Source organism: Lygodium microphyllum, chromosome 3, assembly GCF_053477565.2.
Source record: "Lygodium microphyllum isolate KBCC chromosome 3, Lygodium_microphyllum_v1.1.10, whole genome shotgun sequence".
NCBI classification, from domain to species: domain Eukaryota; kingdom Viridiplantae; phylum Streptophyta; class Polypodiopsida; order Schizaeales; family Lygodiaceae; genus Lygodium; species Lygodium microphyllum.
Genome location: NC_141137.1, coordinates 58,414,627 through 58,430,666, shown reverse-complemented (window position 1 = coordinate 58,430,666; position 16,040 = coordinate 58,414,627).

Below are 16,040 nucleotides of genomic sequence, written 5' to 3'. Positions count from 1 at the left end.
ACACCGCTATTACGCGGGCAGAAGGAGTAGAAGCACGATTACAAACGGCCTACTCCTCTCGAATGAATGTTAATGCGGGTTTAGTACCTAGAGGCAATCTACCATTGATGACTGGAAGTCAAGGGATGCCTATGACTAACCCTAATGGGAGAGGAAGTATGGTTCAGAATGTACCCTTGCTGCCAGCTCCTCCGACTGTGACTATGCCTATGGCAAGTCAGTTAGCTCCACCAAAAGTTGGAGGCCAAGTTTCAAATTCTAATGTTGTTTCGGTGGGTCAACAACCAATGCCAAATCAAATTGTTAGGCCAATGGAACAATGGGTAGACAATTCAGGCTATGAGTCAAGTGCATCTAATGTCCTTGGCGAAGTTAAGTATATGATGAAGCATTATACTGACATGATTTCCGAACAATATCAACAAATAACATCTAATCTGATAGGGAGTCGACGCCCTGAAGAGGGTGGACCCTCAAGATTCAGTTGTAAGTGGTGTGGTGGATAACATTTCCCTAGAAACTATCCAAATGTTAAATGTGACATTTGTGGGAAGTTGGGCCACTTAGCTGCTACCTATTGGAGTAAGATTAGTTCCCTCCAACAAGGGGGTAAACAGCCAGGTCCCGTGAATCATAGAGCTCAAGGAAATAACTTGCAACAGAATGATGCACCAAGACAAATATTGTAGAGGGGAAAGACCACTATAGAAGAGTTGCCACAAGGCAATGGAGTTAGCCTTATTGAGGTTGTACCAGTCAATGATGCTGAAACCTCTAACTTATGAGCCATGACAAGAGGCCAAAAGGCTAAAGGGGTTGACAAAGATAATGCAAAACCGGTTGAGGGAAACCCTAAACAAGGGGATAAGTGGACGCAATTCTAGAGTCCTAGCATGGAAGGTGGACCATTGAGGTCCACTGGCAAGAAAGTCGACCCTAAAAAGGATGAGGAAGTGCCAAGAAAGAAGGAAAGAGTTAAGAAAGAAGCACCAAAGCCAGCGCAAAGGCCAAAAGAAAGAATGGTTTGGCGAGAAAAGAGAGCTTTGGCTACTTATCATGACTTTGATTTAGCAAGTTCTCTTTGTGAAGTCAAACCAGACGTAAACCTTCTACAGTTGATTAAATTATCTCCAGGAGTACGCAAGGAATTCAAGAAGATCTTGCGTATTGGGTATATTGAAGAACCTTTGGGCATAGCACAAGTAGGGGAAGATTGGTTTGATCATGCTGAAAAGAATTGCCCTAGGGTTCCAGCTTATGTGGATGGAATATTGGTGGAACATGCTATTGTAGACATTGGATCCTCCATCAATATCTTGAGTTCAGAGTTGATGGAGAGGCTGGGTCTAGGCATCCAAAAAGATAGCTCCACCCTTCTTAGAATGGCTGATGATAGTTTCAGACAACCAGAAGGTTACGTTACTAAGGTCCATGTTATAGTGGCAAGTGTAGAATGCTTCTTGGACTTTAGGCTAATAAGATTTGCAAGACGTCGTAGCTATCGAGTCTTGCTAGGTAGGCCTTGGATCTGACGAACAGACTGTCAAGTCGATATACCCGCTGATCGAGTGGTTCTAGGTAGAGGTGCTAATCGAGTAATAGTCGATGCTTACCCTGAGTCTCCTCAGAGTGATAGAGCTCCTTTATCTTCTACTGAATTAGAAATAGTAGACGATCCATCTGGTAGTGAGACATCATCCAGTGATGAATCTAAAGAGGGATCCACTACAGAGGATATCTATCAGATAACTCTAAATGAGCCGATAGAGCCTCAAGATAGGATAAGGGACGCGGATGTGATTGAGTGGACATCGCATGATTTGCGACCAATTAAATTAGGTTCCATGATCAGTTCAGCAAAAAGGGAAGACTATGTGTCCTTGATTCAAGAATTCTACGACATCTTTGCCTGAAGTTATGATGGAGTTATGATGAGATGAGAGGTATTCCTTCTAGCGTGGCTGTTCATACTATTCCTGTAAAAGAAGGCAATTGTCCTGTGCATCAGAAGGTAAGGTGTATGCCTTTTGAATTGAGGGACGGGCTGTTTGAGGAGTTACAGAAGCTAAGAAAGGCTGGTTTAATCTTCCCTATACAACACACAGAATGATGTTCACCAGTAGTTATCAGGAAGAAGATAAACAGCCAGATCCGATTATGTGTAGATTTTAGAGAGCTGAATAAGTAGATAATTAAGGATTACAATCTGTTGCCATTTATTGACCAGATTTTGGATCAATTAGCGGGTAGGGAAATATATTCATTCATGGATTGCTTTGTGGGATACAACTAGATGGCAATTACAGAAGAGGACAAGTTGAAAACAACTTTTATTACTGTCTTTGGTACTTTTGCGTACCATGTGACGCCCTTTGGTTTGTGCAATGCACCTGGATCATGGCAACAAACAGAAAACAAGACATTTGGTGACATCTCCCCAGATGAGTTGAAAGTATTTATCGATAACCTGGGGGCAGTCACTATAAGGGAAAGGATACTGATTATTTTATGAAAATGCTTTGAGCGCTACAGACAATTTTTCATCGGTCTTAACCCACGGAAGTGTGTCTTTAGAGTGCCTTATGGGCTATATTGCTAGGCCATGTGGTCAGTTCAGTAGGGATAGCAACTGACCTTGAAAAGATCAAGGTTATAGTGGCTATGAGTCCACCACGCACTCCGAAAGAGGTTCATAGCTTTTTGTCATCGATAGGGTACTATCGGAGGTTTATAAATGCCTTGGCAGAAAGGACGTTTCCATTAATGAACTTATTATCCTTTAGCTGTCTATTTGAATGGAGCGACCCTTGTAAGATAGCTTTCGAGAATGTGAAACAAGAGCTAGTAAAAGCACCCATTTTAAAAGCAACTAAAAGAGGCGAGGTGTTCTATATATTTTCAGCTAGCCACCATGCATAGTATCAGCTACTATTTAGCCCAAATTTGGGAGGACGTGGTATCATCCAATAGCTTTTGCTAGTCAAAAATTGGGCATTTCAGAGATCAACTACACCTACATGGAGAATTTGTGTCTTGCGATGGTGTTTGAGACTAAGAATTTCAGGCACTACATTCTCTATGAGAAGGTAGTGTTCTATACGAAGGCGGAAGGGCTTAGATTGCTTATGAACAAGCTACATCCGCCTAATCATTTGGCAAAGTGGTTAATCACTTTGCAGTTGTTCGATTATGAGATTAAGAGTAAGCCACTGAGGTTGCAGGGGATTGTGGAATGCCTTGTGGATTTCGGGGAGCCAAAAGAGACTTTGGTAGAAGGAAGTGATATTGAAGAAATGTTTAAAATTGATACAGCTTCTATCCCATCTTGGTATGCTGCTATTACACACTATTTATCAACAAGAGAGACGGGAGCTAGTCTATCAAAGTCAGAAAAGAGGAAAATCAAACAATAGGCTTTGAATTTTTCCTTGATCTCGTAGGGACACTATATCGGTAGGGTGTTGATGATATCTATCGCCGATGTGTGATGCCTGGCGAGGTTCCTTTTATCTTAGAAGAGTGCCATGTCTCTACATGTGGAGGGCACTTTGCGGGACGGTTGACAGCACAAAAAGCGTTAAGAGTTGAATATTGGTGGCCGTCCATCTTCCAAGATTCCTTTGAGTATGTGAAGAGATGTGATACTTGTCAAAGACATGACAATAGAGAGAATAGGAAACACCCACTTATGCCTATCATGGCTATCCTTCCATTTGAGAAGTGGGGCATTGATTTTGTGGGTCCTATCACCCCATCGTCTACTACTCACAAGAGGTACATTATAGTAGCAACTGATTATTTTACAAAATGGTCAGAATCACGGGTGATGAGACAAGACAATGCAAAAGAAAGTGCAAATTTTCTTTTAGAGCAGATTATCTGCCGTTTTGGTCCACCGAAGAACTAGTGTCGACGTGGAACCCATTTTTTGAATAAAGTGATCAAAAGCTTGACTGAAGCTTGGCAAATCAAGCATAATAAAACGACCCCTTATTATCTGAAGTGAATGGGCAAGTCGAAAGTACTAATAAGCAGCTTGTGGATATCTTGTCTAAAATAGTCTCTCAGAAGAAACGAGACTGGGACATGAAGTTGTATGTGGCAGTATGGGCGTATAATACAACCTTCAAGCGAGCTACCGGCCATACTCCATTTAAATTGGTTTATGGGGAAGAGTGTGTGTTACCCCTCGAAATCAAATTGCCAACCATACGGTTTGCAATTAACCACTCTTTGGGAGATGAGGATTCCCTTTTTGAATGTTTCATGACCATAGCCCATCTGGATGAACTGAAATTGCAGAGCTTATTACACCAGGAGGTAGCTAAATGTCGGATGAAGCAATTGCATGACCTTAGAGCGAAGAAGTATACCTTTAAAAAATGGCAATTAGTCCTATATTACGATGCGCGTAGGGAGCTATTTCCAGGGAAGCTGGAACCTAAATGGGATGGCCCCTACAAGATCGTTAGGATGGGAAAAAATAGGTCTACGGCTCTATTAGTTGATCTACAGGGAGTAGAGTTTAAAAATAAGGTTAATCTTAATAAGATGAAACCTTATTATTTCTAAGTATGATAATACAAAGAAAATGCATTGCAGGTCCATGCTGGGGATGATTTGACACCTGAGAAAGAGCTTAAAAGCTGGTTGATGGGGTGGTTAATCCCTTATTTGGAGCACCCATATCTGGAGCAGAGATACCATCAGGGAAAACTTATCTGGTGGAGCAAAGGATACGAAGTGATTGAGCAAGAAGACGAAACCTTTGTGTGAGAGATCAAAGTATTCTGCCATCACTGTTTACGACTCTTGACAAGTATCCTTGTTGAGTTCAATGAAGAAGGTGGGATGGAGCCGTCAGTTCATCCTCTCAACATGCGAAACTTTGATAATCATAATTACGAATAGAGGAGTTTGTTATGGTAGGCTGTGTAAACCCATTGTGGACGTACACGTTATATTTTGATGGAGCGTCCAGGGGCCCTAATAAAAAAGGGAGTGTTGGAGTAGTAATCTGAGATCCCTGACGTAGAGTTACGATGAAGTTAGCTACTTATCTCGAGGTAGGATTCACTAACAATATGGCAGAGTATAAATCCTTGATTATGGGACTGCATATTGCCAAGCAAGGTGGTAATCGGCAATTGTTAGTAAAAGGGGATTCCCAGTTGATCGTGAATCAGCTAGATGGGACATACACAGTGCGGAATCCCATTCTTTGTATGTATTATCGAGCTGCGATGACCCTACTTGAAGAGTTTGAGAGAGTGTCTTTTCAGCTGATTCCATGTTATTAGAATCAGTTTGCGGACTCACTGTCAAATCTTGCTTATGAAGAAGACCTTTTCTTCAATTGTGGTCCTAGTTTGGATATCGTGATCAGTGATGAAACATGACCCGATTGCTTGTGGGGAATGTTATCATAGCATGCAATATATGGCAGACGATGGTTGATATGGGTGATGCAAAGAGTAGCCAAGACCAATCTACCGTTATTATCCTGGACCCAATTGTTGATTAGACAACATGTTATGCGTATGCCTCTTGCTATATATGCAGGAGGGATGGGTCATAACCTTATGCATTTAGTTTAGGGCTGGGAGCCCTAGTTTTTCCTCCTTGGAAAGGAACCCATTATCGTATATCTATATTCTTTTAGGGAGGGATGTGTAGGTGCCATTTTGTTTTATATCGTTAGGCCAAGAGGGCCAGTTTTGCAAGGTTTTGAATGTTTTATTTCATTAGGCCAAGAGGGCCAGTTGTCTGTTTAGTGCAGGTACGGTTAATGGTTTCTTGTTTTAGTCTTGTGCTAGATAGGTTCAAAGAAAAGCTTGGAAGAAGCCTTCGTTGCGCAGACGCTTCTCATGGCCCTATCCAGGTGATATCTCTCCTTTATGAGTATTGTGGTTTTTATGCTATATATGTCTATGTACTTGTTGGGGATTTTCCTTTCTTGTTGGGAACTGGCATCCAAGGCATGAAGTCCCAAGTTTAGGTTAAGTATGTTTGTGGGAGGTCTGAGTAGTCGTTGCCTCCTGTAAAGACATTGTCAAGCATTAAAAAACCTGTTTTAGAAGGGAGTCCTAGTGACCCTGTTCTGCTAGCCTGCTAGGCAGTCGTTCTAGGAGTTCTTGTTAGTTGTGAGGCAGTTAGAGAAGCCTGCTGAAAGAAGAAGATAATGATGCTAGAGGAAAAGAAAGCCTGAATATCTTAAAGAAATAAAAAATATATACAAAGGTGTGTAAAAAGGGGTTCTAACCCCTATAAAAATAGAAAAGAAAAGAAAGGAAAATTTATAAGCAGTTGATGATCACCTTGCGAAGGCCTAGCAGGTTCCTTGCGGATGAGTCAATGCCTTGTCTTCCTAGGGGTGGCATCTTGCTGGAAAAGAAAAAAGTAAGGAAGGTTGGAGCGAAAATAAAAGTGAGCGTCAGAAAAGGATTAAGTGTCGCCTTGCGAGGGCTTGGTAGGTTCTTGGGTACCGAGACAGGACCTGAGGCCGGTGCCCTGTTCTCCTTGGGTCACTACGCTCAGCTTTCTCCTTTTTACATGCCCGAGTATGAAATAAAAAAACCCTAAAAGAAGAAACGTTCTAAAAGAAAATACTTCTTGATCAGGCTATAGGAGTCCTCGCCTAGTAGGAGCTCCTGGTTATGTTGTCCTTAGTTAGGTAGGTTGTTCAGACCACCACTTAGAGCAACCACTTTGATAGTTCTTTTTAGTTTGGCCGTGATGGAGCATTTGGTTAGTGACTAGCTTCGGACCTTCTATCAGATTATGCTAGGCCTACTCCTTGTGGATGTTACGCCTTGGTTTTGTCAGGGGTTAGGGTGAGCATTGTGATGTGTTTAGTGTATCTATTTTGTATCAGCTTGATGCTTGCTTTGGTTGTTTTGTGCAGATTTGTTGTGGGATTCAACTGGTTGAGTCGCCCTATCCCATGGTCGCCAATGAAAGCTGGATTTTAGGGCGGCCAACGTGCTCAAAAATTGTGGAATTTAGCAGAAAAATGTTCAATCACGAAGGCGGCGCCTCGACCTAGGACGATTTTAAGTGTCAAGTGATTTAAAGGCGCCCGTGCGACACTTGCAAATTTTCAGTAATTTTTCCATCCGTCGGATTGAGTTGCAGGAGCTGCCGACCAGTGCGGGATGCCGAGACGGATGCCTAGGATTTTTCGGATTGCGAATCGGACGTCGGATGCGGGAGGTGCCAAAATTTGGCCAATTTTGAAAAGGCATGTATCTTGTGACTAGTGGGGGGTACCCTTTGGGACCCCCCAACCCCGAATTTTTCAAGTGCATGCAGGAGTATGTTCTCCATCTTCACGTGGCGCAAAAAAACGCCCCCCTCCCCCACAAATGAGAGATATAGCTTACAAAGAAGCCATAGAATTGATCACAGCAAGCAGATGCACTAATTTTTCACTCTTAATCGCCGCCTCTCGCGCATGGAATGATGGACTGTAGAGAGAGAACAAAAATCAGTCTTTCTCTCTCCTCCCTCTCTCTCCTCTAAGGGGCGGTGCATGCGGGAAGAAGAATAAAGAAGAAGGAATGGCGAATGCTCGCGAAGATCGGATTGCTCCATGAATGAAGAGGGCCTGAAGACGGCAATGCAGGGTCATGCTGAGCATTAAATGCATGCTCGAAATCAGCCCCGCAACGAACAGTAAAAAACCGTAACCCAAAAATAAGCGGTAATACTATTTTTTTGAAAGAAAAATTATCTTTTTATGCTATTTGCTTTATGAAACCTTGTTCATATGGGATGAAAGCTCATTATGATATTGTTCTCCATGATTTTCAACTGTTTTCAACCTGAAAGTCAGAGAATATAAGGCTACATGACCGGAATTAGTGTCAAAATACATAAAAAACACGCGTTTAAGGGGTAAAATGAAGTTTTTTGCAAAATAAAGGGGAAGTATAAGATATAACATCAACAAAGCCTGAAATTTTGCTGTCAAGAAACCTAAGGGCCACAACCCATAATCAATCTTAATTTCTAGTCATTTTATAATTGAAGAAAATAGAGGAAAAATGGAATTTAAATGGGAAAATTTTAGGAAACGATAAAAGAAAAATTCCTGAAATTTACATAAGTGTTTGTGCAATGTATAATGAAGGTAGAGCATGAGGTTGGCCTCACTTTACCCTCATTTCTATGTTTCTGTCTGTATTTATAGCTTTCTCTATAAAGAAATACACATAAAATGACTTTTACACCTATCAACGAATGCAAAACATTGAACGGTAGGGTGAGAGGGGAGTTTGAGCATCAAAATACAATCTTAAATCTGATTTATGTGTTGCATCATGCCTTTAGGCCGTTGTTTTAAAATAAAGGAAAATGCAGCATGAGCGTAAGGCTCGGTGTCTCTCCTCGTTTCAATACATAAATGTTAGTATGGAAATCATGAAAAGATTGAATTCGCATGATGCACAATGCTGATTTTCTTTTGTTTGTGCACTAAACCATTCACATTATGCACTATGCATGGTTCATGGTATCAAAGGAAAATCTCATCGACTGCATAGCAATTGTTTTCTTAGGACTTTGACCCACGATTGAGAGTGTGAGGTTATCCCTTGCCGTAGGATAGAGGGTTGGTTTTCTAAGGGACTGTTGTGACTGAGGAAACATGGTATATCTCCTGGAAATAAGAGAAATATAAAAGAGAGGAGTTTGTGTTCGTATGTGTTATATGTTTAGCAGCGCATCAAAGGGCCAATCCCTGCGATGTAGGAGAGCTGCAGTGGGGCCGCGGTGTTTCTACTGTGAGGTTGCCTCCATATGTGTGTAATCATAGTATTACCAATGTGTAAGGGTTCTCCCTTTGAGGAGTTTAAGGGATACATTGGACTATAAACTATGAACACATGAATTAAGCTTTAGGACAGTTTGTTCTCTAGCATTAGATTGACGCTCCTTGTCCATGAGGCCATGAGGGTGTTTGTGTGTCAAGAGCATACAGCATGGCTAGTGCCATAGCCAATGCGGGCCCATTTCAGGTCCCATCAGTGGTGCGTCTTCTGCCGCGAGCCACCTATAAGTGGCGGTTTTCGGATCTAGGGTTTCCAAGGTTCAAAAGAAAGTTGGTTTATGTCCTCTGACAAGGACCCGTCAAGCCAAAATACAAAAATCAGAACATGCTGAGAGGGCTAGACGGCAGTTAGAGATCGTAAGTTGTTATTCTCCTCAAAGGAGTAGCCTGATACGCATAAGAGGCAGTGGTTTTAATGACCCAACTACTCCACATAGTCCATTAGGTGCAGGAGGAAGCGTAAGTTCTTCCTCTCTTCCACCAAGTCTACCCACTTTGAGTGGGGGTGTGATTCCGTCAGTTCAAACTCCCATTGCTAATCCGATTGTCGCTAGGGCACAACCCATTGCAATTCCTACACGGATGCCGGATTTACCAGCTTTAGGAGTTCCCTTGCCCATTTTTAATGGGTTAGCTGAAGAGGATGCGGAATTTCACATTTGTGAGTTCCAAAGATTAATGTTCAATTATCGCATCCAAGATGAGGGACATCTCGTGATGTTCTTTAATATGACGTTAAAAGGAAGGGCTGCGGTATGGTATCATAGCATAGAGTCTCGAACCATAACCACAATTGATCAATTTTATGTAACTTTCCCAAGAGAATATGCCCCTGAAAGAGGTGGCCAATATTGGTTGCATGTCTTGAATGTAACATGCCAAGACCCTCATGAGAATGTGAAAGCTTATGCCAAGAAGCTTAAGAAAGTGTTTCATAAGTTACAAACTTACATTCGCATTTCGTTGGCCTCCCAATTGCAATACTTCTTGCATGGGTTGGATTTTAATATTCAAGTACAATTGAGCAGTGTGGCCTTGGCAGATATAGATACCGCTATTACGCAGGCAGAAGGAGTAGAAGCACGATTACAAATGGCCTACTCCTCTCTAATGAATGTTAATGCGGGTTTAGTACCTGGAGGCAATCTACCATTGACAACTGAAAGTCAAGGGATGCCTATGACTAACCCTAATGAGAGAGGAAGTATGGTTCAGAATGTACCCGTGCTGCCAGCTCCTCCTAGTGTGACTATGCCTATGGCAAGTCAGTTGGCTCTACCAAATGTTGGAGGCCAAGTTTCAAATCTAATGTTGTTCCGATGGGTCAAGAACCAATGCCAAATTAGATTGTTAGGCCAATGGAACGATGGGTAGACAATCGAGGCTATGAGTCGAGTGTATCTAATGTCCTTGGCAAGGTTAAGGATATGATGAAACATTATACCGACATGATTTCCGAACAATATCGACAAATAGCTGTCGACGTTAATTTCTTGAAGAAACAGCAGAATCGGATAGGGATTCAATGCCCTGAAGAGGGTGGACCCTCAAGATTCATTTGTAAGTGGTGTGGTAGACAACATTTCCCTAGAAACTATCCAAATGTTAAATGTGACATTTGTGGGAAGTCGAGCCACTTAGCTGCTACCTGTTGGGGTAAGATTAGTTTCCTCCAACAAGGGAGTAAACAGCCAAGTCCCGTGAATCATAGAGTGCAAGGAAATAACTTGCAGTAGAATGATGCACCAAGACAAATATTGCAAAGGGGAAAGACCACTGAAGAAGAGTTGCCACAAGGCAATGGAGTCAGCCTTATTGAGGCTGTACCAGTCAATGATGCTGAAACCTCTAACTTATGAGCCGTGACAAGAGGCCAAAAGGCTAAAGGGGTCGACAAAGATAATGCAAAACCCGTTGAGGGAAACCCTAAATAAGGGGATAAGGGGACACAATTCCAGAGTCCTAGCATGGAAGGTGGACCATTAAGGCCCGCTAGCAAGAAAGTCGACCCTAAAAAGGATGAGGAAGTGCCAAGAAAGAAGGCTAGAGTTAAGGAAGAAGCACCAAAGCCAGTGCAAAGACCAAAAGAAAGAATGGTTTGGCGAGAAAAGAGAGCTTTGGCTACTTATCATGACTTTGATTTAGCAAGTTCTCTTTGCGAAGTCAAACCAGACGTAAACCTTCTATAATTGATTAAATTATCTCCAGGAGTACGCAAGGAATTCAAGAAGATCTTGCGTATTGGGTATATTGTAGAACCTTTGGGCATAGCACGAGTAGGGGAAGATTGGTTTGATTATGCTAAAAAGAATTTCCCTAGGGTTCGAGCTTATGTGGATAGAATATTGGTGGAACATGCTATTGTAGACATTGGATCCTCCATCAATATCATGAGTTCAGAGTTGATGGAGAGGTTGGGTCTAGGCATCCAAAAAGATAGCTCCACCCTTCTTAGAATGGCTTTGAGACAACCAGAAGGTTGCATCACTAAGGTCCATATTACAGTGGCAAGTGTAGAATGCTTCTTGGACTTTAGGGTAATAAGATTTGCAGGACATCCTAGCTATCGAGTCTTGCTAGGTAGGCCTTGGATCTGATGAACATACTGTCAAGTCGATATACCCACCGATCGAGTGGTTCTAGGTAGAGGTGCTAATCGAGTAATAGTCAATGCTTACCCTGAGTCTCCTCAGAGTGAGAGAGCTTCGTTATCTTCTACTGAATTAGAAACAACAGACGATCCATTTGGTAGTGAGACATCATCCAGTGATGAATCTAAAGAGGGTCCACTACAGAGGATATCTATCAAATAACTCTAAATGAGTTGATAGAGCCTCAATATAGGATAAGAGATGCAGATGTGATTGAGTTAGACCTTGGCACGCTGAATGATTCGCGACCAATTAAATTAGGTTCCATGCTCAGTTCAGCAAAAAGGGAAGACTATGTATCCTTGATTCAAGAATTCCGCAACATCTTTGCCTGGAGTTATGATGAGTTGAGAGGTATTCCTCCTAGCGTAGCTGTTCATACTATTCCTATAAAAGAAGGCAGTCGTCCTGTGTGTCAGAAGGTAAGGCGTATGCCTTTTGAATTGAGGGACAGGCTGTTTGAGGAGTTACAGAAGCTAAGAAAGGCTGGTTTAATCTTCCCTATACAATACACAGAATGGTATTCACCAGTAGTTATCAGGAAGAAGATAAATAGCCAGATTCAATTATGTGTAGATTTTAGAGAGCTGAATAAGCAGACGATTAAGGATTACTATCCGTTGCCATTTATTGACTAGATTTTGGATCAATTAGCGAGTAGGAAAATATATTCATTCATGGATTGCTTTGTGGGATACAACTAGATGGCAATTGCAAAAGAGGACAAGTTGAAAACAACTTTTATTACTATCTTTGGTACTTTTGCGTACCATGTGATGACCTTTGGTTTGTGCAATGCACTTGGATCATGGCAACAAACAGTAGACAAGACCTTTGGTGACATCTCCCTAGATGAGTTGAAAGTATTTATTTATGACCTAGGGGCAGCCACTGTAAGGGAAAGGATGTTGATTATTTTAAGAAAATGCTTTGAGCACTGCAGACAATTTTGCATCGCTCTTAACTCACGGAAGTTTGTCTTTGGAGTGCCTTATGGGCTATTGCTAGGCCATGTGGTCAGTTTAGTAGGGATAGCAACTGACTCTGAAAAGATCAAGGTTATAGTGGCTGTCCACCACGTCCTCCGAAAGAGGTTCATAGCTTTCTGTCATCGATAGGGTATTATCGAAGGTTTATAAATGCCTTGACATAAAGAATGTTTCCATTAATGAACTTATTATCCTTTAGCTGTCTATTTGAATGGAACGACCCTTGTAAGGTAGCTTTCGAGGATGTGAAACAGGAGCTAGTAAAAGCACCCGTTTTAAAAGCACCTAGAAGAGGTGAGGTGTTCTATATATTTTCAACAACCACCATGCATAGTATCAGCTACTGTTTAGCCCAAATTTGGGAGGACAAGTGGTATCATCCGATAGCTTTTGCTAGTTGGAAATTGGGCATTTTGGAGATCAACTATACCTACATGGAGAAGTTGTGTCTTGCAATAGTCTTTGGGACTAAGAAATTCAGGCACTACATTCTCTATGAGAAGGTAGTGTTCTATACAAAGGCGGAAGGGCTTAGATTGCTTATGAACAAGCTACAGCTGCCTGATCGTTTGGCAAAGTGGTTAATCACTTTGCAGGAGTTCGATTATGAGATTAAGAGTAAGCCACCGAGGTTGCAGGGGATTGTGGAATGCCTTGTGGATTTCGGGGAGCCAAAAGAGACTTTGGCAGAAGGAAGTGATATTGAAGAAATGTTTAAAATTGATACAACTTCTATCCCATCTTGGTATGCTGCTATTACACACTATTTATCAACACAAGAGACAGGAGCTGGTCTGTCAAAGTCAGAAAAGAGGAAAATCAAACAACAGGCTTTGAAGTTTTCCTTAATCGCAGGGACACTATATCGGCAAGGTGTTGATGATATCTATCACCAATGACAAGGTTCCTTTTATCTTAGAAGAGTGCCATGACTCTGCATGTGGAGAGCACTTCGCGGGACGGTTGAGAGCACAGAAAGCATTAAGAGCTAGATATTGGTAGCCATATCTTCCAAGATTCCTTTGAGTATGTGAAGAGATGTGATACTTGTCAGAGACATGATAGTAGAGAGAATAGGAAACACCCACTTACGCCTATCATGGCTATCCTTTCATTTGAGAAGTGGGGCATTGATTTTGTGGGTCCTATCACCCCGTCGTCTACTACTCACAAGACATACATTATAGTAGCAACTGATTATTTTACATAATGTTCAGAACCGCGGGCGACGAGGCAAGACAATGCAAAACAGACTGCAAGTTTTCTTTTAGAGCAAATTATCTGCCGTTTTGGTCCACCGAAGGAATTAGTGTTGGACCGTGGAACCCATTTTTTGAATAAAGTGATCAAAAGCTTGACTGAAGATTGGCAAATCAAGCATCATAAAATAACCCCTTATAATCTGCAAGCGAACGGACAAGTCGAAAGTACTAATAAGCAGCTTGTGGGTATCTTGTCTAAAATAGTCTCTGAGAAGAAATAAGACTGGGACAGGAAGTTGTATGTGGCAGTATGGGCGTATAATACAACGTTCAAGCGAGCTACGAGGCATACTCCATTTAAATTGGTTTATGGGGAAGAGTGTGTGTTACCCCTCGAAATCGAATTGCCAACCATACGGTTTGCAATTAACCACTCTTTGGGAGATGAGGATTCCCTTTTTGAACGTTTCACAACCATAGCCCATCTGGATGAACTAAAATTGTAAAGCTTATTACACCAGGAGGTAGCTAAATGTCGGATGAAGCAGTTGCATGACCTTAGAGCGAAGAAGTATACCTTTAAAAAAGGGCAATTAGTCATATATTACAATACGCATAGGGAGTTTTTTCCAGGGAAGCTGGAATCTAAATGGGATGGCCCCTACAAGATCATTAGAATTGGGAAAAATAGGTCTATGGCTCTATTAGCTTATCTACAGGGAGTAGAGTTTAAAAATAAGGTTAATCTTAATAAGATGAAACCTTATTATTTCTAAGTATGCTAATACAAAGAAAATGCATTGCAGGTCCATGCTGGGGATGATTTGAGACCTTCGAAAGAGCTTAAAAGCTGGTTGATGGGGCGGTTAATCCCTTATTTGGAGCACCCATACCTGGAGCAGAGATACTATTAGGGGAAACTTATCTGGTGGAGCAAAGGATACAAAGTGATTGAGCAAGAAGACGAAACCTTTGTGTGAGAGATCAAAGTCTTCTGCCATCACTGTTTACGTCTCTTGACAAGTATCCCTGTTGAGCTCAATGAAGAAGGTGGGATGGAGCCGTCAGTTCATCCTCTCAACATGCTAAACTTTGATAATCATAATTACGAATAGAGGAGTTTGTTATGGTAGGCTGTGTAAACCCATTGTGGACGTACACGTTATATTTTGATGGAGCGTCCAGGGGCCCTAATAAAAAAGGGAGTGTTGGAGTAGTAATCCGAGATCCCTGACGTAGAGTTACGATGAAGTTAGCCCCTTATCTCAGGGTAGGATTCACTAACAATATGGCAGAGTATAAATCCTTGATTATGGGACTGCATATTGCCAAGCAAGGTGGTATTCGGCAATTGTTAGTAATAGGGGGTTCCCAGTTGATCGTGAATTAGCTAGATGGGACATACACAGTGCGGAATCCCATTCTTTGTATGTATCACCGAGCTACGATGACCCTACTTGAAGAGTTTGAGAGAGTGTCTTTTCAGCTGATTCCATGTTACTAGAATCAGTTTGCGGACTCACTGTCAAATCTTGCTTATGAAGAAGACCTTTTCTTCAATTGTGGTCCTAGTTTGGATATCGTGAGCAGTGATGAAACATGACCCGATCGCTTGTGGGGAATGTTATCACAACATGCAATATATGGCAGACGATGGTTGATATGGGTGATGCAAAGAGTAGCCAAGACCAATCTACCGTTATTATCCTGGACCCAATTGTTGATTAGACAACATGTTATGCGTACGCCTCTTGCTATATATGCAGGAGGGCTGGGTCATAACCTTATGCATTTAGTTTAGGGCTGGAAGCCCTAGTTTTTCCTCCTTGGAAAGGAACCCATTATCGTATATCTGTATTCTTTCCGGGAGGGATGTGTAGGTGCTATTCTGTTTTATCTCGTTAGGCCAAGAGGGCCAGTTTTACGAGGTTTTGAATGTTTTATTTCATTAGGCCAAGAGGGCCAGTTGTCTGTTTAGTGCAGGTACGGTTAATGGTTTCTTGTTTTAGTCTTGTGCTAGACAGGTTCAAAGAAAAGCTTGGAAGAAGCCGTTGTTGCGCGGATGCTTCTCGTGGCCCTATCCAGGTGATATCTCTCCTTTATGAGTACTGTGGTTTTTATGCTATATATGTCTGTGTACTTGTTGGGGATTTTCCTTTCTTATTGGGAACCGGGATCCAAGGCATGAAGTCCCAAGTTTAGGTTAAGTATGTTTGAGGGAGGTCTGAGTAGTCGTTGCCTCCTGTAAAGACATTGTCAAGCATTAAAAGACCTGTTTTAGAAGGGAGTCCTAGTGACCCTGTTCTGCTAGCCTGCTAGGCAGCCATTCTAGGAGTTCTTGTTAGTTGTGAGGAAAAGAGAAGCCTGC